Below are 26945 nucleotides of genomic sequence, written 5' to 3'. Positions count from 1 at the left end.
TCGGCAACCTGTGGTATATATATATGATGGAATATTATTCAGCCATAAAAATGGAGATTTTTCAGCATTTATACTAACCTGGATGTAGGTGGAACACATTATTCTTAGTGAAGCATCACAGGAGTGGAGAAGTATGAATCCTATGTATTCAATTTTGATTTAAAGACAATTAATGACATGGTGTGACATGGGGCAAGGGGAGAGCAGACAGAGAAGGAGGGAAGGGCTGGGGGAGAGGAAAAGAAGGAAAAAAAAAGAAAAAGAAAAGAAAAGAGTGACTAATTTTCACATACATTGGTTTTAATTTTGACCAATGTATATTACTTAAACATTAATTTTTAACTCAACATGTTAACATGTTTTTTAGGATATTGTATTCTCATTTACAAGTGACATATGTTTGTAATTTCTCCTTTATAATAATATCTTTTCTCCAACTTTAATATCAGGTGTACACATATCAAGTAGAATGATTTGATGTATTTCTTCTTTTTCTATTGTCTATAAGATTTAGCATGATCTGTTTTTGAAATTATCTTTTACTATTATTTATAAATATTAGTTGTCTATTTTTTGATACTTAAAAAAAATAAGAAGTTAACTGATGGTTCCATACTGAATCTCAGAGTCAAATCATTCTATAATAGTCATACTCTTATTTGACAATGTGAATGTTACTTTCTTTGCATTATTATTATTATTATTGCTCAATATTTCGATGAAGCAATTGTCTTATTCCTTTTCTGAATGTATTTATGTTCCTTCATTCTTTACAAAGTTTTTATTTCTAATCCTTATCTTCAACATTGTTATTGTTATTAAATTTTAAATCTTTTTATTTTTCTGAAGGCAAAAAAATGGAAATAAAAAAGTGACTGTTCAATAAACTATTCAAATGGAATCTTAAATATTCTACACTGTGAGAGGTAATGTTCTTTTCAGAGAAATAAATGAATAACTATAACAATTAGCATCCAATTATAGTGCAAGTACTCAACTATTGCTTAGTTGTCTTCCTAAAGTATGGTGAAAGAGAAGAAGAAAAAAATTTTTTTTAATATTTTAAATCCAAAAAGACCAACAGATTATTAATTACTCCCAGAAAGAATACAACTTGCCCAAACATCAAACTCTGGCATTCTTTCCTAGTCTTTCCTTTGTTTTTACCTTTTCAAATCTCCTCTCCTCAACACCCCAAAATAGAAATTAGAATTTTCAGGAATGGACTAGCAAATTGTGGTACATGTATACCATGGAATATTATGCAGCCTTAAAAAATATGGAGACTTTACCTCTTTCATGTTTACATGGATGAAGCTGGAACATAGTCTTCTTAGCAAAGTATCTCAGGAATGGAAGAAAAAGTATCCAATGTACTCAGCCCTACTATGAAGCTAAATTATAGCTTTCACATGAAGGCTATAACCCAACTATAGCACAAGACTATGGGGAAAGGGCCAAGGAAGGGGAAGGGAGGGGGGAGGTTAGGGTGGAGGGAGGGTAATGGGTGGGGCCACACCTACGGTGCATCTTAGAATGGGTACCAACGAAACTTACTAAATGCAGAATATAAATGTCTACATACAATAACTAAGAAAATGCCATGAAATCTACGTTGAACAGTTTGATGAGAATATTTCAGATTGTATATGAAACCAGCACTTTAACCCCTTGATTGCACTAATGTACACAGCTATAATTTAATAATAAAAAATAATTTATTTAAAAATATATATACTTTAAAGTGATGTAATGGGATAATTTGAACATATGAACTATTTAGATATAAGTTCAAATTCTGTCAAATAATAATGAAAAATAAGAGTATTCCTAACAATACATTTACTATATCATAGTTTCAAATCATAAGAAAATTCAAAACAAAAACAGAAGATTAATGATCCCCAAGCCTTTTTATAATGGTAGTTCTGATGTCTTATTTGATGGATAAAAATATTATGCAATATGATCAGCAGTAATTATACTTTTTTTAGAAAAAAATAATAAAATATTTATAGGAACTTAGAGTAAGCTGAAAAATAGCTTAAGTAATAATATAAACATGTATACACATGTATACATGTTAGTTATATATTCTGGTTAACATTTAAAAACATTGATTTAAAACATAGTCTCATAGTGCATCTGTCAAAAATACACAGAAATGACCAAAATAAAGAAAACACTAAGAGTGTATACATTTTTGTATGCAACTTTGCATTCACTGCATAAGTTAGGATTTTTATTATTTGTAAACATATACATCTATTTTTTAGTGATTAGTAAAATATTAACCCAGGGACAGTTCTGTTCATGCTTTCATATTCTTAAATTTGTAAATGTTTCACATTTTTCATTTCCTGTTAAACAGAAGTTTTAATGTTGAATTTATTTTTAGTTTTATTTATTTATTTAGGGTTTTTTTAGACAGAGTCTCACTTTATCACCCTGGGTAGAGTGTTGTCTTAGCTTACAACAAACTTGAGCTCTTGGACTCAAGCGATCCATTTGCCTCAGACTCTCAAGTAGCTGGAACTACAGGTGCTCGCCACAACACCTAGCTATTTTTTAGATAAATGGGGTCTTGCTCTTGCTCAGGCTGGTCTTGAACTCCTTAGTTCAGGCAAATCACGCACCTTGGCCTACCAGAGTGCTAGGATCACAGGCATGTGCCTTAATGTTGAATGTTTTATAATATATTAATTTATTTACAGACTAATATTGTTACTTGTCATTAGTTTTTAAAGATGCCAAATGCTATAAATCAGGATGTAGAAATACAGGGTAGCAGAAGGTATCTCTAGACTAAAAGATTTTGATTTTGTTGTTTTTGTTCTTTTGTTTTTCATTCATTTTCTTTTCTTTCTTTTTTTTTTTTTGGCTTAAGTATTTTCTTTTTTCACAGTGTGGAGAAACATTATATGATGATAAAACTAAACTAGAAAGGTACTCTTATTTTATGGTTATTAGGTAAGGCCAATACTTGTGTCCAGGCTTTTCTAGAAAAAGCTGTTTTGTATTATCAATTATTGGAGTCTATTTTGTATGACAATAGGAGTTAGACTGAAAGGGGAGAATGCTTCTATTTGGTTTGGATTTTATATTCTATATTCTTCCTGAATCGACTTTCAGGAGTAATCATTTAAAACACACACACACATACACACATTTGTTTTTATTTTAATTTTTAGATTTTATATCATTAGTAATAAGAGGTCTAATTAAAGGTACTGACAGTAACAGGGGTTTGCATACACTAGGTCCATAAATGATTAAATTTAAACCTATTCTATCTCCAAGGTCACTCTCTCAATCACATATTTCTGAGACTATTATTAATATTCCCACTTCTTGTTTTTAAAATATCTCTCTGAGTGGGGAAATTGCATTATCGAAGTTGTATTGTGTTCTGTTTGAGAGAGACATGTTAATTTGGGATAGACATTCTAATAAAAAGAAGCCAAGGAGAGCAGGGACAATGTAAAAACTTTGAAAAGATATAAGGACTCGTAGTCCTGACCTGTCTATTCACACACACTTTTAAGGTTTATACCTGAGGGTCCCGACTGTAATATAAATTCCCTGAATGCTCTGATTAATGAACTAGTGGCTTGCTTGAGACATAAAGGAGTAACTTTAATAGGCAAACACTGACACATTAACATTCAATGATATCTTCTGAGCAGGAGAAACCTAATAAACAAAAAAGTATGCAGAAAGAAGATAAAAGAAAGACAGCAGGCCTTGAAAAATGTTTTTTAAATCATTTTGGAACTTTTTCTCTGAAATTCTTGTTTTATTTAATAAAGTCAAGGAACTTCTATAACTTACTGCAAAGGAGCAAGACGCAAAAGTTACATTGTTTCAAAGTTCTTTTGCCTTCAGCAAGGTTTTGGAAACTATTAAACCTATTTTTTAGAACATAAGGTAGTCTTCCTGTTACTAATAAATGTCATTCTCAACAGCCTCACTCATCAAAATTCATCTTGTCAGGAACAAACTAACAAACTTAACAAACTTACTTAAATTTGTCCCACTTTTTTTGTGTCAGAGCAACTGCAACATATATGTATCAAGTACAATTATTTCATCATATGCATTTTTATCTAATTCAGATATTTTAAATTGTATCATTTTAATCATACCTTGTCTTATAGTAAATTCAGGAACTTATTAAATTTTGAGAGGCTTTCCCCCTCCTTTTGTTTGTAATAAAATCTTTGCCCCTCCTTCTCAATCCTAGTTTTATATGTGGTTAGGGCAGTTACTTGCAGATATTTTGGATTTTGCTACAAGTAAAGTTTTCATTCCAGATCCAGTGTTTTCATAAGAGAGATCCTTTGATAGTTTTATTAATTTTACTACAGTCAAATGGCAACTGTGATAAAATCTGTGAAGGCAACTGTGTTTGCATTTGGATGTCAAAGAAACTAGCGTCCTGTATTCTATGTTTTGGTAATTCTCTGTTAAACCCTGTTAATCTGTAAACCATGGAACATCGAGTTATATTCCAGTAAGGCAAGTGAGTGCAGCAAGTGTAAGCTGGCTTTAAAAAAGCCTGGAGTTGGTGGCAAGTTTAAATGCATACTTCAACAAGAGGGAGCTTATTCTGGCTGCTGTTTTCAGAGGCTTTGCAAAAGCAGTGCCATCTGAATAGTGAGTTATAGTTTTTCTTGGACTCAAAATAAATTTTATATGCAGCAAATGCATAATTTTTCTAATAATTTAAAAAAATATTTTGGCTAAACAAAACACACATCTAAGCCAGATTTAGCATGCATGCTTTTGTTTACTATTTTCCCTCTAACCTACATTGAATAGCTTATATTTTATCAAATTCTGATAAACCTTTACAATATAACATTGAGGTTCTCCAAGATGACTCTGCCAAAGGTGACAAATTCATTTTAGCCAATAACTCAATGTTGGTTAAAGATTTAAAGTGGTGTTAACAGTGTGGGCTAAACTCTAACAGGCTCTGCTGGAGCATCATTATGTTTGTAAATTCTCACCTTTCAAGTTAACTATTCTCATTTTATGGTTCCTATTGAATGACATACTCATATTATAGAGGATTAAACATCATACTTACTACAACAGTCACCAATATCATAACTTATCTGAGGAATTACTGAGAACAAGACATTCTCCTGGCAAGCCTGGAAATCTCTGGTGACTTGGAAGGCAAACCACCAAGTAACTCAGTAATCCTGGAGGAGCAAAGTTCAGTCCTGTAGTAGGAAGGCGATTGTTAAACATTAAGCATTTCATGACAGTTCCTTAAAGAATTAGTGGAGAAAAACTGCATTTAGTATTTTGAAGATCATTTCCTTACCACCCTCGAAGATCATTTCCTTGAGTACATACTCGGTTAGCACCTATGAGATCATTTCCCCGAGCACGCAGCCCCTGCACGTCTTTGCTTAGTTATCTTTCTGCTATTATGTATCTTCTCAATAAAAGGGCTCTGCGAGAAGTGCTCAGTGCTATCCTATGGTTAGCCTCACCTCTTGCAGCGTCTACTGTCAATCCCTGTCTCGCCTGATCATTTATGCAGTCGCAACATCATATTTTAATATCATAATAATGTTTATGTTTACATTGATAAAATGAACTTCCAGCAATCTTTATCTTTTTGGCTTCACATAGCCTCTGGCAGGCTACCAAAAACTTGAATGGTACATGGCTCCTGGTTCAAGAGCAGTGGATCACATTTAACATGCTATATTGTATTCACCAGTATGTATTCCACATAAAATAAATTATGTATAAATTGTGTAAAAACACCAAAGGGCACGTTTATAATTTTTGTATAATATACAAAAAGCTTTGAATGTCATCAGGTGAACGATATTTTGCCCATTCTATAGAAAATTTCCTCTGATTCAGAATTTGGGACTCTGAAGAGAATTCTCTGATCAAAAACAGAATGAAATATGGTTCTCAATCACAATCAGAAAATAGGAGCAGCTTTTAGTTACTGGCTCAGTACTTTATTGTGGAATAGTGTTGTGTTGATTAAGTGTGCAAGAGTTCATTTGTTTTCACAATGCTCATTTGATGCACTCACTATAAAAATAAAATCTGTGGCATAATTTTTGCCCTTGCTTTGGGTATTTAATGCTTTAAAAATCCCTGACACTGTCTACCTAAAATTTCAAATGATGCTCTCAATATTTGTTCATAAAGAGTAAAAATGATGTTACTTATTACTAGGAATTTCATTTGAATCTGTAGTTTAAATTTTTGTTTAGAGCCAATTACATGAGAAAATGTGGTGCTTTGAGGACTTAGCTTTATGTTAATGTTTTTCTCAATGAGACTTAATTATTCTGATCCTCTGGTAATGACATCTTCACCTATTCCACAGCACTTTCTCTTCTGAACTTCCATTCATGAGGTCATTAATTAATTTTGGACAGAAATTTTACTAAAGCATAGTTAATTCCTACCTATTAAATACAGAAGATGGACTCTGACTTATAGTAATTTGACTCATAAATTCTCAGCTTTACAAAGGTGCAAAAGCAATACTCATTCAATAGAAATCATATTTCAAATTTTGAATTTTGTTCTTTTCCTAGGCTAGTGATATGCAATATCATACTCCCTAGCAATTCAGGGAGGCTACAAAAAACTGCATCTCTCAGTCAGCATATAATCAGGAGGGTTAAAAAAAAGAAGGGAAAAAGAAAAACCCTTTACAGTCTACTCTGTTGCCAAAGTTTTTTTTTTTTTTTCCTTTTGATACCATATTTTGTGTTTATGCATTCCATGGTATCTACAAAATATCTCATGTCTTCTGTTTCTGGTGAGAGGAGGAAGGCAATTACTGTTGAGAAGAAACTCATGATAATTGCTCACCATGAAGGCAATAAGCTAGTGATGGTCTTTGCACATGAGTTAAGACATCCACAATCCATGATCTTGACCATCTAAAAAGATAAGAGAATCAATTATGTTGATATTGTTTACAAGTCATAGGTGGTTCTAAAGTTTCAAAGATGTCAAAATTGTCATAAGGTGAAGGTTGATGGTTAGGCAACAACTGCTAAAACCGAAGGTGCCAAAACATCTAAGAAAGAGCTTCATAAGGTAATTATGGATGAGATATACCTAATACGTAGTGTCTTTGAAATGAGCTTGTTCTCAGAAGCGTGTGCTAAAATATAAATACATCTATCAAGAGTCCAAGACAATGCCAGGATTCAAGACATTCAGAAACCATACAGTCCTTCCATTGGGTGGAATTGTTTCCAGATTCAAATTAAGGCCTTTCATAATATACCATGTGGAGAACCCTAGAGTATTCAAGTGTACGAGCAAGCATGCCCTTCTTGTTTATACCATAAGAAGAAAACCTAGATTATGTCAGCATTGTCTGAGGCTGTTTTTCGAACTATTTTATTCTGCAGGCAAAAGAACATTGCACACAAAACAACATACCTTTCAACCTACTTGTGCTCTTCCATAATGCAGGGGTCCTCAAACTGCGGCCCGCGGGTCACATGAGGCAATGTGATTGTATTTGTTTCCATTTTGTTTTTTTACTTCAAAATTGGATATGTGCAGTGTGCATAGGAATTTGTTCATAGTTTTTTTTTAAACTATAGCCCAGCCCTCCAACGGTCTGAGGGACAGTGAATTGGCCACCTGTTTAAAAAGTTTGAGGACGCCTGCTGAGACCATCCACAGTATGTGGGCATGCATCCTGATGTAAAGAATGTACATTTGCCATGGAAGATAACCTACTATTTAATCAATTGATCAAATTTTAGCTGTGTATGTTAATGGTAAGTACACACACAATCATTCTGTTTTTCACCATCAGTGCAATACTGAATAAGTTACATGCGATATTCAATACTTTAATATAAAATAAAATTTTGTGTTAGATGAATTTTCCCAGTATTGTGAATATAGTTAAGGCAGGTTAGGCTAAGCTATGATGTTTGGTAGCTAAGGTGCATTAAATGTATTTTTTTTTTTTTAAGACAGAGTATCTACCCTTGGTAGAGTGTCATAGAGTCATAGCTCACAGCAACCTCAAACTCTTGGGCTTAAGCAATTCTCTGGCCTCAGTCTCCCAACTAGTTGGGACTACAGGTACCCACTACAACACCCAGCTATTTTTTTGTTGCAGTTGTCATTGTCATTTAGAAGTCTTGGACCAGATTCAAACCTGCCAGCCTGGGTGTATGTGGCCTGCACCCTACTCACTGAGCTTTGGGTGTCGCCTTAAATGTATTTTTTCAATTAGAAAAATTTCAACTTCCTACAGTTTTAACAGGAATAAGAAAAAAATCAAGGAACATTTCTACACAGTTACAGTCTAGGAACCCTCATTTCTTCACATTTGCTAAGACCATCTTGAAATTGGTATATTTGCTATTTTTTTTTCTTGAGACAAAGTCTGACTTTGTCCCCTTCAGTAGAGTTCCATAGCATCATAACTCACAGCAACCTCAAACTCTTGAGCTCAAGTGATTCTCTTGCCTTAGCATCCTGAGTAGCTGGGACTACAGGCACCTGCACTAAAATGCCTGGCTGTTTTTAGATATGGGGTCTTCTCTTGCTTAGGCTGGTCTTGAACTCCTAAAGTCAGGCAATCCACCCACCTTGGCCTCCCAGAGTCCTAGGATCACAGGAGTGAGCCACTCCCTTTTTGATTATTTCTTTTCCTTTTATTGATATTTGGACTACAGAATATCCCCTTTCTGTGAAGCTTCCTGGGTTGTGCCTTTGAAGATTACATGAAGTAACTGGTTATTTAGTACAAAGGCAACCAAAATCAAAGAAAATTAACTGAAAGGGCATATGATCTTAAAGAGCAGGCAAGAATAACAATTTTGTCATTAGTTGTGGGAATAGAAAGTTCTTAGGGGTCTGAGTATGGGGAAAATCTAAGAACCAGGATGTCCACTAGGAAATGCACTTGCAAACTTAATAAATAAAGTTATATTAAGTGTCAAGAAAACACTACATAGAATGTGATTTAGACTGAGGCTTTTTATTTTTAGTTCAGACTTTCAATTTATCATCCTTGAATTCATTCATAGTTACAATTCCATTCTTGAGCAAAGATTTTAACATTTTTGCAACTTCTTATCTTTGCTACTTGTTTTCATTTAAATATTCTAATTTTGAGACTATACAAAGTTTAGAATGTTTTCTGAGACAAACAGAAAATTGAATTATAATGATGTAGAATACTTTGAGATGATCATTTAGCCTTTTTAAAAAAAATCTGTTCATAGGCTTACTTTTGTTGTTATTTCAGTAACTAAAAAATGGAAAGACTTATTGGTTTAAACCAATTTTTAAGTGGTTGCTATTAGAAGGAAAAATTAAGTTGCAATAATATACTTGTGAAATTAAAAATAATTGAAAATAAATTTTTGTATGAGCAACCCTGCATAATCTCAATTTAGCTTTTACTTTCAAAATAGTCACATGGATCAATAGTTGCACAAGTATAAATTAATGCATTTGCTTCAGATACTTTGATAAATATCATATTGTAGGCAAACATCAAGAGCATTACAAAATTAAATAAAATGAAATTGTACTTTGGGGTAAAATATTTTACAAATGCATCTATTTTCTGTGTGGGCCATATTAGAACTGCAATTAAATGGGTTACAATATTAGTACAAATTAAAGGCAGACATGCATCCTCTGGAGTATAGAAGAAATGTCACTTTATATAAAAATTTTATATGGGAACTAATATCTCATACATGGAATATAATACAAAATAAATAGAATCCAGTTACATTGAATCATAAAACTAAATGAGAAATGCCAGGTCTTTTTGCATAACTCCTGTGTTGCGTGGTAAATTGTACTAGAATTCTATTTTAAACTTTTTATTATTTTTCTCATTTAATAAGATGAGAAACTAATGTTTATACACACTCTGTAATTTCCCCAAGCTATATCCTTACATAGGATTAAAATCAGAGCAACACAAATACATGCATTTCATTCCTGAAACATGTAAGAATCTTAGCCTAAGATTGTTAGTCTGCAATTTTCTGTTAGAGAAACTATGAAATGAGGTTTATGACTATCAACATTATCGTAAAACTAAAAACACTGTGAAGTGTCACTAATAGTGGAATACATGGGAATAAAGAACAATGAGATTCTGTAGTGTAGGAGCAACAACTTAAAATCCCTGCAGATATTTTTATTGGATTCTACAATGCTATTAACTCTAATAAGTAGACTAACATACAGTTGAATATCCCGATCATTAATAATTATATAGTCATTTATTTTTAGCATGTGCTAAATGCATTCAAAAATGTACCTAGTTATTAAAAGTTGGCATACGTATGCAAAAATATTCAAAGTGAAAGAGAAGTAAATGCCAAACAATGCCAAAATAAAATCCTCACCAAAGTCACATTCTGATTTGAAAATATTATAGACTGTATCTCTACCTACATAACTATATATACATCCATCTTTGTGTCTATATCTACAACTAGATATACATATATATGCATAAGTGCATATAAAATCACAAACACATTTTATAGCTTTGATTCACAATATTTTCAGTCTTACATACCTATATTATTATTATATTTGGAGTGATATATATTTAGGTCATTATTTATGAGTCCTCCTTAACCTGGAAACACACAACTGCCACCATAAACTCATTTATATTATTAGTTAACTTGTAAAGATAAGTCTAATTATTGGTTACTCTACTTCCTTTAAGTTATTTTATAAATGAAACAACTAATGATTATCTATTTTCTCAAAAATATGAAAGTCATTATTTTATATTATGAATATAACATAGTTTTCATGTATATTTTTTCATTTCTCACAATTGTCTATATAAAGCATAATTAATTAAATTCAAAATAAATTGTTCTGGACCAAAACATTGTGTCTCCCACAAATGCATATTTTAAAACCCTAATGCACCAAGTGATTTTATTTGGATATAGTTCCTTTATGGAAGCAATTTAGATTAAATGAGGTTGTGTGAGATTAGAGTTCTTACGCGAAGCGTCTCGGGAGAGTTTGCGTGCTCTCTCTGTGGAGACAGAGAAGAGGTTCTGTGAGCACACGATGAGATGGCTGCTGTCTACCAGCCCAGAGAGGCAGCCTCAGAATGAAAACTACCTTGCCAGCACCTTAATTTTGCTCTTCCCAGCTTGCAGAACAAATTTCTGTTGTTAAAGTCACACATTCTATGGTATCTTGCTTGAGGATCCAAGTTGACTAATACAAAAATTAAGGCACATGAACAGCATGAAGTTAGAGCAGTAGGAAAACTTCCCTCCCCACACCAGACTCTGTACATAGCCAATGCCACTGTAGTCTCTGAACTCAAGGAATCAGAGCCCTCTGGCCAGCCACGCTCTTATACATCCTACATGTCTAGTCCTCAAGCCTCAGTCCAACGGAAACTTTACTATGGACCCTGCAGAGGCAAAGTGCTGATGAGCCCTTCTTAAAAGGGGCAGTGGGAGGATTTTGAGGACATTTTTCTCCACTACCACTCAGTGTTTCCCCATTATCAGCCTCTCCATTTTCTCTCTCCTTGGCACACAGGTCCATAAAATGGCAGGAGCCTCTTTTCAAGGCCTCCTTCAGCAGAGAAAAATTTCCCCATTTCATCCCACTCATGTGTGCAATGATAAATGTCACTCACCTGGCACTTCTCATTTTGCTTACACTATAACAGTAAGTGATTAAAGACTTGACTGTTAACTTTCATTTTGGCGTGTTTCTTAATTGACTACTCCAACACATGGTAGCTCAGCTCTCTCCAGCTCAACTCAGCTCCCGACAATTTTTTTCTTTAAAAGTTTCCAAAACATCTTTAAAAAGATCTTATTGACTCTACTATCTGTCATAACAAAGCAGATTTGTGACAGTTTTATAGATTGAAAATGATGTATATTCAACCATATGTTAGAGTAAAAGTTTTAACTCCAATTTTTATAAGGTTCTCCTAGAAAAACATAAAATGATATATAATCTATATCATACACAATTATGATTAAAGTTTAGAAACATGTGTTCAATAAACAGCTTAGACATACAGATTAATAAAAGTACATGGGTCTGAGATAGCTAATTGATCCCTATTATTTTTACTAACTTCTAAAAAATCTTTAAGGAAGGAAGTCATGTTTTCTTTGACTCTTCTGTCTTACTGAAAAGAATGAAGACATGATAAACAATGGCTGAACTTGAGTCATATTGGAATCTGAGTGTGAGTCTGACACAAGGATACAGGGGCCAGTAAGAGAAAGGCCAGATTTCCTGTTCATGTAGTAAAATATTGTACTCGACTTCCTAATTGTAAAAATGAATGCATTTAAAGATAATTTTATTAGAGCTTTTGGTGTAAAGATGGATTTAAATATCTATCTATCTATCTATCTATCTATCTATCTATCTATCATCTATCTATCTCTTTATTTCTCTCAACACACCCAGAGAAACACAGTGTAAACTTACGCAAAAGATGGATTTAAATATCTATCTATCTATCTATCTATCTTTCTATCTATCTATCTATCTATCTATCATCTATCTATCTCTTTATTTCTCTCAACACACCCAGAGAAACACAGTGTAAACTTACGCAAATACCACCAAAGTGACTGCATTAGGCTTGGCAATTTACTCAATTTTCTGTTCTTGAAGTTATTAAGAATACAGGAATTGGGCCAGCACCTGTGGCTCAAAGGAGTAGGGCACCAGCCCCATATGCCAGAGGTGGTGGGTTCAAACCCAACCCCTGTCAAAAACTGAAAAAAAAAAAAAAAAAGAATACAGGAATTATCAAAATGTCAATATCTAAAGAATGAAAACCAGTCATATTAGTAACAAAACCTTCAAATTTAACTTTTACATTAGCAAAATAGTGGGAGATGGAAACAAAATTGCATCTTGAAATGGTATGAGAAAACAAACAGATTAACATGTATTTTTGTAAAATAAATTAACTGTCTATAATGATGAAGTTCAAGAAATTTCTGCTAAAGTAAAATACAATATATTTTGTTTGAACTTACTCATTTTTTCTTGGAAAAATAACACATTTCTTAATCAAAAATTAACAATATTTAAAAAGATGTCATCTATAAGTGAAATATAGCCGTGTTTATTATGCAAGAGATTTCAAAAATCGACTCTTTTTCAGTTACATTGTAGTTTCTATCTTTTTATATATTGGAAATCTCAGTAGTCATAGTCTTGAAAAGATGACTTTATGAAGTGTCTTGATGCAGATGTCCCAGTTCAGACAATAATAGAAAATGTAAAAAGAAATAATTATTCAGCAACCTCTATTTTATGACAATCATATTGCTAAAACATTTTAACTGGAGATTGTTGCTATGTCTAGACAACATCATTAAAAACAGTAAGTAATACATTTAATATGTATAATTTGAGGTATATGAATTAGAGCTTTTGAGTCTTAGTATAGCAAATTATTTTTAATAAATGTTTTAGCATGTTTGTTTTAAATAATGCCAATTTATTGTCTTGATGTCATAATGCAACAAATTTGCAATTTTTTTCCTTTTTTTTTATTAAATCGTAGCTGTGTACATTGATATGATCATGGGGCATCATTCACTAGCATCACAGACCATTTACCAAGTTTCACATATACCCTTGTAAGATGCACCGCTGGTGTAATCCCACCAATCCCCTTCCCTCTACCCACCTTCTCCCTCCCTACCCTCCCTTTCCCCTTTCCCCCTATTGTTAGGTTGTAACTGGGTTATAGCTTTCATGTGAAAACCCTAAATTAGTTTCATAGTAAGGCTGAGTACATTGGGTACTTTTTCTTCCATTCTTGACAAACTTGCAATTTTAATGAATGCTGTTGTACTGATTTTTGTTATATCATTGCACTTTACATATCTAAATACTATTTTGCACTTCAATGTCCTTTGAATAATAATTTTATTCTGTAATATAGAACATAAATAATTTTCTAATACAGTATGATCATTTAATAAATCATTGCCTAAAATATCCTGGTTCCAGAGGCTAACATATATTTTTAAAAATCAAAGAACGTGTGTGTGTGTGTGTGTGTGTGTGTGTGTGTGTTGCTCTGTTGCCCCAGGTAGAATGCCATGTCATTGTCATAGCTCACAGCAATCTCAAACTCCAGGGTGAAAGGATCCTTTTTGCCTCAGCCTCCTGAGTAGTTGAGGCTTCAGGTTTCCACCAAGATGCCTAGGTAATTTTTCTATTTTTTGTAGAGGTGGGGGTCTCACTCTTGCTCAGGCAAGAGTGGTCTCTAACTCCCATGCTCAAGTGATCCACCCACCTTCACCCCCAGGAGTGCTAGGATTTCAGGTGTGAGCCACTGTGCATGGCTCCAATCAATTAATTATATGAATCACACATGAGGACAGGCCCAGGAAACAAGAATTCTTAGAAATTTATAGTTGGAATTACCCACTGCACAAATTTGTATAAAAATACATTCAATTTTAACTAGATTCACAGAGAAGAATCACAATATGAGAAATGTATAAAGATTTTCAAAGTTCAGCCAGTAAGAATTACATCATTTGGTTTTCATAATTTGTTACTTTGATTTAAACCACATAGACAATTTCAAGTGAAAATCTGGTTACATGAAAGATATCTGACTGGCCGAGGATATTAACAAAGATTATACACCAAAATAGAATGCTTTATTTTGTAGAATTTGAAAATGTGTTTGCATTTAATGTAAAATTAATTGTTAATTAAAGGAAATACAATACTATTGAGAGATGCTAAAATATTTTAAAGTACTGTGGTAAGGTCACAATTACTGACCCAGAAAGAGTGCAATGTACACATGCAATGTACCCACTGAAAAGGAATTTACCCATCACTTTCTTACCTCTCCCACTCTCTTAAGTCACTAGGCTTTACTTCCTTATGCACACAGATCTGCTGATCAACTAATTTCACTTTAGTATTGAGCACATGTGTGTTTTGTTTTTCCATTCTTGTAATACTTCACTTAGAAGAATGTCTCCCAACTCTATCTAGGTTGCTACAATAGATATTTGATCATCTATTTTTTATGGTTGAATAGTATTCCATGGCATACAAATACCACATTGTTTTTGATCCATTCATGAATTGGTGGGCACTTGGGTTGCTTCCCCAGTCATCTTTTTTTCAGTTATCATTGTATGAGGTGAACTACACTTAGTTTCCACTATGTTTCCATATGCCCAATATAAATAATTTAATGTAATAGCTATATTGTCACATTTTGCAAATAATATATACATGAACACATGCATACATACGTATATCTCTCTGTGTGTATATGCAAATAAACATATGTGTGTGTATATACACAACATACACACTATACACACACATACATGTTGTGTGTGTGTGTTTTCCTAAGAAACCAATACATGGCTATGAAATATTTTTGGTAAAAATTTGTTTTTCAAAATATTTTCAAAATAACATTATTTTGAAAAATGTTCAAAATAATGTTATTTTGTTCCTCAGGTATGAAATCAATTTTCTTAATAATCTTGTTACTATATTAAAAAGATAATAGTAGTGGCTAAAGATAACTCCCCTCAAAGAGAAACCAAGTAATAAGTCATTTTTCTCTTTATAATCTTTTTCCATTAAAAAATAACTCACTCTGTCTAGTATTTGCCAACATTGTTATCTGCTCATTCTGAACACTGCCTATTGTTACAACCTGCCAAGTACTTTAAAAAAACTGGTTTTTTTAATGTAGATAAATTATCTGACACACTTGTAAAGAGGGAGAAAATTAGTTATTTAAAATAAATGAAAGGTCAATATTTCCAATTTGGAAATAGAATAACATTTTTAAGGCTCTCAATTGTGGAGCAATGGACTTGGCAGAGAGTTGTAAGGAGTACTTAAAGAGATACAACTCATTCCTTAAATAATTTAATTCTATTATAGCCCTAATGTACAAGGGTAAAGGAAAATCCACAAAGTGTACAAGCTTGAGTTGTGTATTTATTTATTTATTTATTTATTTATTTATTTATTTGACAGAGTCTTATTCTGTTGCCCTGTGTAGAGTGCTGTGGTGTCACAGTTCACAACAACCTCAAATTCTTGGCTCAAGCAATCCTCCTGCCTCAGCCTCCCAAGCAGTTGGAACTACATTTGCATGCCACTATGCCTGGCTCATTTTTCTATTTTTAGTCTCACTTTTGCTCAAGCTGTTCTTGAACTTCAGAACTCAGGCAATACAGTCTCCTCAACCTTCCAGAGTGCTAGGATTACAGGTGCGAACCATCCCACCCAGCCTTTATTTTTCAATTTTAAAAATCTTTTACCTGGAATGACATATGGTCATAATTACAATTTTATATTGATTCACAGACTATGGCAAATGGTTTGGTTGAAAGATCAAAAATTTAGATATCAATGGAGAAGAGAAATATCACCCAGAGAGTCTGTATTCTTTTCTGGAAAAATGCTTAAAAGGTTTTGATTATATGCCAGGTAGCTGTGTTTTGTAAATGGAAGCATGATTTTGTGATTGTCTACAGTTAAGAGATTAAGTGCTATTTAAGGAAATGTGTATAGGTGCCTAATTGACAGTGGTGAACTATGATGACTTTGTGGTGTGTTGAATTGAGTTGAAGTGTGTTTCCCAGTATTTTCTTACTAGTGGGTCAAGGTAGGATGGAATACAAAATATATTCTCTTGTGAGACTTGGAGAACAAGGGAGATCCGGTAGCCATTGGTAGCACCCACAACTCCTCAAAGTAACTCAAACACACACTAGTCAATGTGTTCTATGAAGAGATTTTTTTGGATGAAATGAAAGCCCCCAGTTTGATAACTGTAAATTAATGAGATTATCATGGATATATTTGATTTTATCAGTTGGAAATTTTTAAAGTGAGTTTTGGCCTTCTCTAGAGAGAAAGAGAGTGGTCTTCACTTATTACAATAGCTTTGGTTCATGCTCATGTGGGTCTAACCTGTTCTTTATCTTACAGACATTGGACTAACTGAACCAGCAACTCCACGTTTTTGGATTTACTGAACAAGCACCCAAAATTGCTTTAGCAAAAATTCCTTTGTACATCATAGTATCCACTGGATCTTTCTTTGGACCCCAGTTAATAAGAATTTTGATATCAAAGGTGATAAGAGAAGAACAGATTCGTCAGCTTATGTTATTTTAAATTATCCAGGTTTGCTGAAATTGGTTTTCTAATATTATAGTACTTAAAGACATGAATGGCTCTGTTTCCAGTGGTAAAGACAGCATTTCTAGTCTGTGGTACAAGATGATTAAAATGTTATTCATTGTGTCTTCGTAATTGCCATTGTGTCCTTGTTATTCACTATCTAAAGAAAATGAGGTTCAGGGAAGTCTTTCAAAGAGAATCAACAGATCCAAAGTTAAACATATCTAAGAAAGTTGAAGCAGTCTAGACATTAAGAAAACAATGATTTTTTAGAGAGTTCCACATGACAGAGAAAAATAAGCAGCCTTTTAGATGAGAGGCCCTCAATCCTGCAACCACAAAATACTAAGTTCTACCAAAAATATTTGAGCTTGGAAGAGAACTCCAAGACCCAGATAAGATTCCAGGCCTTTCTAAAACCTTAATTTCAGCATGGTGAGATCCTGAGTAGATGATCCACCTAAAGTGTGCCTGTACTTTTGACTGGAAAAATTGTTAAATAATAAATTTGTATTTCTTTTGTTATAAATGCTGGGTTTGTATTAATTATTATGCAACAATTGAAAAATAATAGAAAGGATAATATCTAGATTTTATTAATCAGGTATTAAATACATTATATGGTAAAAATTGTATACCACACAGTATGTATGTACATAATATGTGTATATTATTGCACAGAAAGATTATATATGCACCATTCATCTATTTCATTCATTCATTTACATTTCTTCATTATGCTGGGACTATGTGATTGAGTTTCACTCAATAGAATCTGAACAGAAGTCTATATACAATATCTAGTCCTGGATATAAGATACTTTTCGAGATACCCTAATGTGTCTCTTGTTTAATCTTCCCACAAATTGGAAGGACTGAGATCTCTGTTACCACTTGCCAGAAGCTTGCAGTATTACATGTGAGCTTCAAAGAACTTGATTTTAGACAATAAGATATAAATTTTAGTTATATTGAGCCACTAAAACTTGGGATTTCAATGCAGTAGATAGATAGCATTAATTGACCCAATCCACTACAGTATATGTATGATTTTCTGGTAGACAATATTGTTACCTTATATAAAGTCTGAGTCTGAAGGTTGGAAGCCTTGATGAAATACAGACAGTAGATCAACTAGAAAGTGACTTTGATAATATGTTATGCAATTACAAAAGTATGAGTTCTAGGACACGGATAATGCTAGAAATGTGGATACCGTCTTGCAACTGTGGGCTGCTCTTTTCCTCTTCCTTCTCTTTTCTCCTTTTCTTCCACGTCTTTCTTACTCTCTTTATCCTCCATGTCTTCTTTCTCTTTGTCCTCTTTCATTCCTTTCTCCCCACCAACTCCTCTAACTTCTGCCCCTTTTCTACCTTTTTCTCCTTCTTCGCTTTGTTCTTTTTGCCTTTAGTTTTGTGTATTTTGGCTGACATCTTGAAGTTCAGTGATTTGTTTTTCAATCATACAAAGTGACAGAGGTGTCCACAAACACATCCTTTGCTTGTTATTGTTTTATGTTTGTTATTTATAGAATTAACATTTAATATTTCTCATAATTTTCATATCTGTGCTGAAATTTATCATTTGATCATGTGTGCAGTTGACCTTTTCCATCAGAGCTTTTAACACGTTATTTATTGTTATTTTCAATTCCTCTTTGTTTCCATTATCAATAGTACAGCTGAATTTACTCTTAATCTCTTCTTTTCCATTTCCTACTTTGCTTGTTTGTACTTTTTAATGCTTTTAAATTTTAAATATCTCGGTTTGAAAACACAATTTATCTTGTGGAATGTAGAGCATGAGATAAATCTCTTTTTAAAAAATTGAGATATAATTTATATACCATGAAATTTGCCCATTTAAAATTTAAAATTTACTTATTTGGGTTAGATTCACTGGTTGTTTAACGATCATCACCATTTATCCACTTAATTTCAGATTTTTTTTTATGCTGATAAGAAACGTCATATTCATTAGTAGCCACTTGCCATTCCCTCTTTTCTCCTGCCCCTGGAACTCACTGATGCACTTTTACCCTATTAATTTGCCTATGCTGGACATTGTATATCAGTGGAATCATATTCTTTTGCATCTAACTTTTTTCACTTAACATAATGTTCTTTTTTTTTTTTTTTGTGGTTTTGGCCAGGGCTAGGTTTGAACCTGCCACCTCCGGCATATGGGACTGGCGCCCTTCTCCTTGAGCCACAGGCGCCGCCCAACATAATGTTCTTAACGTTCATCCTTGTTAGACGCTCCTGTGGATATTTTATTCTTGTTTACAAACATTCCATTGTATGAATAGATTTTTTTTTTATATATCCATCAGCTGAACATAAATGGTTTTGTGGTTTTCATTTCTCTTAGGTACATAAGTAATAGTCAAATTTCTTGGTCATATTTCAACTCTATGCTCAAATTTTGAAGAATTATTTTCCAAAACAATTGTAGCATTTTCTTTTCCTATAAGTAATTTGTGAGTATTCTGATTTTTTAAAATATTTTTGCCAATATTTGTAATTGTGTTTTCAACTTAAATTATACCAATAGGTATGAAGTAGTATTTCTCTGTAGTTTTATATTACCTTTCCTAAATGACTAGTGATACTGGGCATTTTTTTTTTTCTGTGCTTATTGATAGTTCTTAAATCTCTGAAAAAATGTCTATTTGATTCCTGTATCCACATTTAAAAAGTCACTTGTCTACTTATTGTTGAATTTTAAAGTTTTTGAGTATATATTATATGTATACTATAGTTTTACCCATATCAAATACATAATATTTAAATATTTTCACGTATATTGTGAGTTATCTTCTCACTATTTTGATGATGTCTTTTGAAAAAAATACAAATATTTCATTTGATGAAGTCTCCTTTAACTATTTTATCCTAATTGTTTGTACCATGGGTGTCATGACCATGTGTTGAAAATGTTACATAATAAAAGTCACAAATTTTACGCTTATAATTTCTTTTGTTCTTTGAACTTGTTCTTACATTTAGATCACTGATACATTTTCATCTAATTATTGTATATGGTGTGAAGTAGGAGTCCAACCCTGTGTCTCTTCTGTCTCTCTTTGTCTCTCTTTCTCTTTCTTCTTTCTGTGCATGTGGATATCCAGTTTTCAAATAAATACTTGTTGAAAGACAGTTTTTCTTATTGAATCATATTGACACCTTTGTGGAAATTATTGACTCAAAATCTATGGGTTATTTTCTTGGTTCTCAATTCTAATAGTACACGTTCTCGATTACTATAATTTTGTAGTGAGTTTTGAAAAAAAGGACATGTAAGTTTCCCAACTTTGCATTGTTTTCTCAATATTGTTTCTATATTTTGTGTCAATTTCCAGTTTCAGATGAAGTTTAAGAACAGTTTATCAATTTGTGCAAAAAAAAAAATGAAAGACAGATTGGATTTTTTTAGCAAGTGCACGGAACTTATAGGTCAATTTGTAATATATTATTGCCTTATAATAACAAATTTAGAAATCCTCAAAATGTGTTCTATTTCAATTTATTTAAGTCTATTTTCTTTCAGCAATATTTATAATCTTTAGTGTTCCATATATTATATATACATATTCATATATATATATCCATATATACAAAATACATCCATATATATCCATATATATTTGCATATGTATAAAATTTGGTGTGTGGCTACTGATTTACTAGGTTTTGTTGTCCCATTAGATAAAGTATTAATGACACTGGGAATAGATGAGTAGACACGTAGCACAAAACATAGGATCATGCTCTGGTAGGAATTCTTAATTTATATTTATCAAATAATCTTTTTTCCACTTTTGAAATTTTATTTAGGGCTTATTGTTATCAGAGTGGCCACTTATATTGTTATAATACATTTCTCTTGTTTATGAGTTTGTTCTTATGCTCAATAAAGTAATTACACATTAGGACAATATCTCTCATAAACATGAAGATCAAATGTTATTTTGTTGAATTAAAACTCTGTTAGATGGAGTTCTGATTACAAAGAACTCAGAAAAAAAGCTTCGTTTCCTTTTATTTATTTATTTTTGAGACAGAATCTCATTTGGTCATCCTTGGTAGAGTGCTGTGACCTCTTAGCTCACAGTAATCTCAAACTCTTAGGTCCAAGTGATCCTCTTGCCTCAGCCTCCCAAGTAGCTGGGACTACAGACGATGGCCACAATGCCCAGCAATTTTTTAGTGACAAGGTCTCACTGTGGATCAGGCTGGTCTCGAACCTGTGAACCCGGGCAATCCGCCTGCCTTGGCCTCACAAGTTCTGGGATTACAGGCATGAGCCACCATGTTCAGCCCTAAAAAAAAAAAAGAAAGAAAGAAAAATTTAGTTTAATTTCATCACTTGCTCAGTAGAATACCAAACACAAATAATTTTTTTATGAATGCAAAATTATGATTTTCATCAGAAAATGTATTTCAAAAGTATTAATACTTATTAACTTATCACTTGTTTGAAATAACAGAACCATGCAAAAGTAAAGAAACAAGTATCGAATCACTTTTACATTTCCACCAGATGAAAATTCAGTTATTCATGTTTATCACAATTTAGCATTATTAATAACCAATTAAAAGACAATCTGTGCATCTATATTGTATAAATTGAGTACCTTTAAGAATAATAGAACAAGAACATGAAAATACAGAGATATTTTCAACTCTACTATTCCATCTTACATAAGAGAATAGCTATAGATTTTCCAAATGAGGTAACAAAAATAAGTAAGCACCCAGGCAGGTGTGCTTTAAAATAGCTACTTCTTTCTAAAGACATAGATTTGAAACAAAGTAAAATTGTAAGATGATCAGAGACTTGAGGGAGCCTAGCTAGAGAATACAGTTCAGAAAAATTTTGGCTCAGAAGCAATGAAAAATATCTTCAGTTTTAATTTTGAATTAGGATTTAGACTTAGATCAGACTGCTATTGCAAAAATCACCCACTGAGTGAATACTACCCTGTATGCTCCACAATCACCACCATCCCACAAAGTGCGGAAAAGCACTATTTTTTTTAGATTATTGAACTTTCATTTTTTCACACCTCCTTCACATGCAGCTGGAGTGGCTTAAAGTCTCAGTAATAGGCTTGATTCATTGCTGCTGTTCTGAAGACTCGGCTTTCATATTTTTAGATTTTCACTGAAAGGAATAAAACATATTAAGAGTTTATGTGTTTCATGATGAATTTTCTATTATTACTGATCCCTTTAAATATATGAATTTTAAATTAAAAATGTCTCATCTGGAAGTAAAAAAGTGACCGAAAAATATGAACACACAAGGTTAATGTTTTGATCATACTTTCAATGGTACAATTAAATAAATCATGGAATTCTAAAATAATAAATCAATATTTTCTAAAGAGCCTATACTGAATACATAACACATAATAAATTTATGTATAAAACTAAGCCTTATATTATACATGACAAGTGTGTAGATACATATATAAATACGTAGATTGTTTACATGTGTATGCAATATACATACAATACATACACACATAAACCATTTTAAATTTGATAATGGGTATACATATACATTTATAATTAAATGCTATATTACATATGTGGTGGCATATAGAGATACAAATATGTGTATAACGATGCTGTATATATGTTTGTATATTTGTGTATGAATATATTAAATTCTTTTTTTATACCATTTGACATATTTGCATCATACTGGTTAACATAGCCTTCCTGGCATTTTCTTAGTTATTGTGTTGAGACATTTACACTCTACACCCAGTAAGTTTTACATGTACCCTTGTAAGATGCACCGTAAATGTGATCCCACCATCACCCTCCCTCAGCCCATCCTCTCCCCTCCCCTCCCCTCCCTCTCCCACTTCCCCATATTCTTAGTTTATAATTGGGTTATAGCTTTCATGTGAAAGCCATAAATTAGTTTCATAGTAGGGCTGAGTACATTGGATACTTTTTCTTCCATTCTTGAGATACTTTACTAAGAAGAATATGTTCCGGCTTCATCCATGTAAACATGAAAAAGGTAAAGTCTCCATCTTTCTTAAAGGCTGCATCATATTCTATGGTGTACATATACCACAGTGCCCATCGATTGGGAATGGATTAACAAATTGTGGAATATTTTAAATTCTAAGATACAGAATCAAGATATTGAATTTAAATATAATGGTGAATAAATACTAATCCCTCATACTAATTCCTACCCAAGTTAGCTACTGGTCTACAACTACACATGCACAAACATAATTAACACAGTGTAAAGCATAAATAATGCTTCTTTTGTATCACAATTTATTAACCCTATAATCTGTATTTATTTTCCAAAGTTCTGATTGCAAAGGAGTTTGGTAACTTACCATCCACCAAGTATAATGTATGGGTAGGACACACTTCCTGGGTGAAGAGCACAACCACAACCTGGACTGTATCTTACAAATGTAGACAATGGGGCCTGGCACAGTGGCTCACACCTGTAATCCCAACACTCTGGGTGGCTGAGATGGGTGGTTTCTTGAGGTCAGGAGTTCCAGACCAGCTTGAGCAAGAGTGAGACCCCATCTCTAAAAATTGCTGGGTATCATGGTGGGGGGGGCACCTGTTGTCGCAGCTAAACAGGAGACTGAGACAAGAGGATCACTTGGGCCTACGAGTTTGAGGTTGCTGTGAGCTATGACACTATGACTCTCTACTGAAGGAGATAAAATGAGACTCTGCCTCAAAAAAAAAAAATGCAAACACTGTAACCTCATCGTATGTGCCTTCACATTAACTTAAAATTAAAAAAAAAAAAGATTGAATAGAAATATCAAGATAAAAAGAAATTAGTGATTGTATTTTTTTTTCCTGAATGCATGCACTCTTAATATGCAGAATTGTGTCTTTAGGGAGCATTTATAATATATCTTCTACACACTATTGTGACTGCAGACTTTCTCAGCTAACAGTTTTATTTAAACATTAAATTTTTCATGTTTTACTCTCTTTATATAAATACTAAAAATAAATTGTACTGGAAGAGTAGTCCTTTTGACTGTTACATCTAGGGGAAAACTGACCTAATGGTATATTAAAACTAAACAAATGCTTTAGGTTAAAAAGTTTTAACTTCTCACTGTGGTCAAAGGAGAGAACAGGAAATCCCTGGGCTCTTTTATCTGTTTACCTAAAAGTGGGACAGAGTGGGAGTGGATTGGGGAGGGTTACAGTCACTCAGTAATCAAACATCAAAAAATAGAGTTAGACTATTACAATATGATAGAAATAAACTATCTGCAAGTATTATTTATTAAAAAGAGTAGACAAATTTGTATTTAATTAAAGAGAGCATGCTTTAAAATGGTTAGTGGTATAACATGTGTAGCAATATTCTTTATAATGAGTTAGGCAGACTAACATATATCTCATGCATCATATTTTAAGCAAATTTAGTTGAAGAACTCTGTCTGTCACTGTAAGACTCTGTTTTTAAAATAGACAATACGTCTGTCTTGTTTGCTGCCAGTCTGCTTGGTATTTTCCAGTTTTCTTAAGCGTCTCTGAGTTTTGTCTTTAAGAAATGAAACTTTGTTATTCTAGTTTGTTACAGGGTATCATCATCAAATAGATTTTCACCCTTATCTATCTGGCTTTCTTTCAAGCAGATGGTAACACCATGTACATTTTTCCTCAACTTAAAATTATTTTTTCTGTCTTTTCATGTCTTTTACAAGACCTCCCAATAAGATAAAAATTGCTTTGCCTGATGGATATTCACAGTGATGTTTCTGCTTCTTCAGGACATGCCAAACTTATATTTTGGGCAGTGCAAAACAGGAAAGATAAACATAAATGTTACATGGGATATCTGAGGTTTTTTTTCTTTATTCATGACTTTAATTTTCATGTATTTGTAAGGAAGCTCCTTAAAGCTCCTAAAGCTCCCTTTGAAATATGGGTCATAGGTGGCCCCTGTGGCTCAGTGAGTAGGGCGCCGGCCCCATATGCCAAGGGTGGTGGGTTCAAACCCAGCTCTGGCCAAAACTGCAACCAAAAAAAAGAAAAAGAAATACGAGTCATAGATTAGATATTTTTATAAACTCATGAAAACTATTAGTAAAAATTTATTAAGACTGAATAAATATTTTATAGTGACATTACCTATTAAATAAGTTAACTTTGTCAGAACACACACTCAATGATAACTGTATCATACTCATTTTTATGAGGTTACCCTTTCTGAGACATACTTCTTTCATAACTTAAATGCCCACATCCCTTTCAGAGAAAAAGCTAAGGAGATATTATGCCACTTGGACCCTATATTATTATGAAAAATAATCCTAAAATGTTCCTTATCAAATATGAAAATATCAAATATCTTCCACCACAGATTGGATAGTAAAGCTAGAGGCTAGTGGTATACTATTCATAATAATGAAGCTATGGATTCTGCTGGTTTCAATCAACAGATGAATAATAAAGAAAATACAGTATACAAGGATTGTAAAGCTTCTGATATTGCCATTCGAACTAAATATAGAGGTCTGAGGTGGCTCTTTTCTTTAGTTAAGCATCTAAAGCACAGAAAAACAAAACAAAACAAAACAACACGGTTAGAATGTTTTGTAGAATAACATAGCTATCTTTCAAAAACAACAACAAAAAGAAAAGGTGAGGCAAAGCCAGGGGCTTTGGGGCAAGTGCAGACTGAGAGGGGGGAAGACAGTAAACACAAAACCATACTATTTACCTATAAAAAAGAACAAAATTCTATCTTTTGTGGCAACATGGATAGACTTGGAGGACATTATGTTAAGTGAAATAAGTCTGGCATAAAAAGGTACATGTTTCACTTATTTGTGGAAGTTAAAATAATTGAACTCATAGAAGCAGAGAGTAAAATAGTGGTTACTAGAGGCGGAGAAGGCTAGGGGATAATCAAATATTCGTTAATGGATTGAAATATCACACTTTGTCCCATAAATATATATAATTATTATGTGTCCATTAAAAATAATAATAAATGTGGAAAAGGATTGAACAGGGTTGGAATATGCTGATGATTCACCTATCTTATCTTTATCATTTATAAAAAAAAGAAATATTCCATGAAGATATGTCTAGAAAAGTGTTCTTATTTCTTTCACTGCATCTCTTTTAAATAAAAAGTGACTTGGAGATACGGAGAAAGATAAAGTATTAGAAACAATTTGAAAGTTAAAATTTGGAGACCTTGTTGCTTGTTCATGTATATGACATTAAGGCATGAGACAGCACAGTTGGTATAATTAATTCTGTGATAAAACATTGGGAAAATGTGGTTTCTAACCATTAGTTGAATGTTGGGCACATTGAGGATTTGGATTCTCTAGGTCCTCCAGATGGGATGTACTGAGTTTGTCTAATGCTTATTTGACATTTGTAACAACTTAAGCTACAGCAACTTTGTCATGTTGACATTTCAAAGCAGAGAATACTTTGCAGTGGGAGGAGGCATTGTTCATTATAGGTTGTTTAGCAGAGTCCTTGGCTTGAGCTCTCTAGGTACCAATATCACCTTCCCATCCAGTTACGACAAATCTTCAGATATTTCCGATTGTCTCCTGGGTGGAGGGGAAAAATCATCACTGGTTGAGAACCGCTGAGCTGAAGTAAAAAAGAAATTCACAGGCATGTGGAGAATTGCCTGTGACTATAGAAATAGAGGAGAATAAAACAAAGGACAGAAATCTTAAA

The sequence above is a fragment of the Nycticebus coucang genome, chromosome 15 (assembly GCF_027406575.1).
Source record: "Nycticebus coucang isolate mNycCou1 chromosome 15, mNycCou1.pri, whole genome shotgun sequence".
NCBI lineage: Eukaryota > Metazoa > Chordata > Mammalia > Primates > Lorisidae > Nycticebus > Nycticebus coucang.
Note: the sequence above shows the minus strand (reverse complement) of the source record.